Source organism: Helianthus annuus, chromosome 12 (assembly GCF_002127325.2).
Source record: "Helianthus annuus cultivar XRQ/B chromosome 12, HanXRQr2.0-SUNRISE, whole genome shotgun sequence".
Taxonomy (NCBI): Eukaryota; Viridiplantae; Streptophyta; class Magnoliopsida; order Asterales; family Asteraceae; genus Helianthus; species Helianthus annuus.
The window spans coordinates 92,774,612-92,777,297 of record NC_035444.2 but is presented as its reverse complement, the minus strand read 5'-3'; positions in this window follow the sequence as shown (position 1 = coordinate 92,777,297).

Genomic DNA, 2,686 nt, shown 5'->3' with positions numbered 1-2,686 from the left:
CAGCTTCTACTTCATTTTCAGCTTCAGCTTCAGCTTCTACTTCAGGTTCTGGTTCTGGTTCTTCTTCATCAGGTTCATCAATAAGCATAGTTTTACCAACTTTCTTTTGACGCTTTTTGGGTTGAGAAGATGAACCCTCTGCTTTAGGAGTAGCTTTCCTGCCCCTTTTTTCTGTTCTTTTACAACCCAATCATTTCGAGTTCCTTTGAATTCTTTAAGTATCTCTAATTCATCCGCATAGCTCTTCTCTTTCATCTCTTCCTCATTCCTCCAGTTCAGATGATTGACTGGATCTGGATCTTCATAGTTCTGATCTTTGATGAAACCAAAAAATTTTCTTCTTTGGCTCAGGGTGATTTGGATGATATCTTACTAATTGTTTCAACGAATCATTACTCATGTGAGATAGCACCAACAGATCATTGTTTACATTTCTTTCAAGGTCGGGATATGCATGATCTATCATCATTTGCACAAATCTTGGATATACCCAAGTCTTACTCTTTGATGTAATGTTCTCCACCATATAATGAAACACGATGTGTGAAAAATTGTACTTCTTGTTCAAAACAAGAGCTGTCACCATATTCATCTGATAGTCTCTCATTGCATCATAAGCTCCTTTACAGTGACTTAGAGCCTGCAGTACTGAGTGAATAAGAAATTTGTAAGGCTTTGTAAACTTTGACTTCAAGTAATTTGCACTGTTTAGAGCACCATCATAACCCATCCGCAGCATACATCCTTTGACCATCCTCTCAGGGAATTTCGTCGGAGAGTTTGCATCATCAGGAAAATCCAATACTTCACGTACAAGTGCCTCTGAAATGATAATTGCTTTCTTTTCATCATTTTGCTTAGCAACCGAATTAATGACTTTATTTTCTTCATCATACGTTGTGTGCTTCCAAAAACGTTTGACATGAGATTTGAACACCATATGTTGATTCGTCAATGCCTTTTGAATTGGTAGTCTCCTTATAAATTCCAGAATACTCCTGAAATCAGACAGCTTTGGAATCTTATCCTCATCAAAATCACAACAACTATTATGCAACGGATCAAAAATCACGTTCGAGGCCTGAAAATCAACACAATAAAGATAAATTAAACACTTTGAAAAATTTCATCATCAAACACCATTCAAGCGAAATCACTTGAAATGCAACAACATTTCAAGCGGAATCACATGTACATTTTGAAGCGAAATAGCATTTGAAGCGGAATCTCAAGAAATAATTTGAAGCGAAATCACATCTTTTCAGAAGATATCAGATTCAAGCGGAATATAACTTTTGAAACACAAAAACAAGTTGAAGCGGAATCACATGATTTCAGACATCAGTTTCAAGCGAAATCTCATGATTCAAGTGGAATCATGATCAATCTTTCAAAACCTTTCTGATGATGAAGTTAAACAACTGGGTTTGTTCATCAGTGAATTCCGAGCGTGTGGGTGTAACTTTTATCCATTTTTACCAACAAAATCATCCTAGATCTAAGTTTTATCAACCTGTTCATCGTCAATCATGTACAAAACATCATATCTGGTTCAATTACATCCCTACACATGATCTACAACACAATCCGACAACGCTAACATAATCTTTGTTCATTATTCACAACAAAAACACCCTAAATCTACGTTTTCAGATCAGTTCATCGCCGACAATCAAAAATTCACAAGATCTGGGTTAAATCGACCATCAATCCTACCTTTCCCATGTTTATAGTTGTGCCGACCAACTAAAAACAAGAAATCAAATAAGAAATTGGCAGTATAACGACTGTAAAATGGAAGTTTTGAGGTTTCGCTTGAAAATCGCCTTGACTGAACTTTGGAGCGGAATAAGAGCACTATGATGTTCAAGCGGAATCAGCTGGCTATTTATAGGCCACCTGATTTCGCTTGAAATGGTCATGAAGCAGTTCAAGTGGAACCCCTCTCAAGCGGAACCCCTCTCAAGCGGAACCCCTTTCAAGCGGAATCTCAAGTTTCAAGCGAAATTACATTTTAAAAACTTCAAATTTTTAACTTTTTTGATTTTTACCGACACACCCAGTTAACCAAGTCCAAGTTAATGACCTTGGTCAACTGTTCAGCCTACCAAGTCCAATTTAATGACCTTGGTTGACCAGTTTATGAAGTATGCTGACTTTCTAAAACAGAAATTAGTTTAAATTAATGAACTTTTGAACTTTTCAAACTTTCAAACACATACCAGTCATTTTTCATAATCTTCTGCTTACCCAACCCTTATGATTCAGACATGTTCTGCACATAATACTTTGATCATCTGATCCCCAACATACGTTGTCGAAAATAAGATGAAAAATAAAAAACTTTTTGGATTTTAGAATATGATAAGCAGGAAACTGTACACACAATATTTTTGTGAGCGTGTTAGGGGATCATATCAGCTTCCAACAAGACACAAGTACCGTTAAGCTTAAATTTCATACTCAGCATTAAATAGTTCGCTTAGATTGTCGATATACTGATCCACTTAAATTTTCACACAATTTTCAATCTGTTCGGGATACGAATTTAGTGTTTTAAGATCTTAACTTTTACGCGTGTACCACCTCAGTATATACTCCCGTATCCAGATCCCAATATTCAGTCTTACAGGTCAGTATACCTAGATGATATCTGTAATGGGGTGAATGCGAGGCCGTGAAAGCT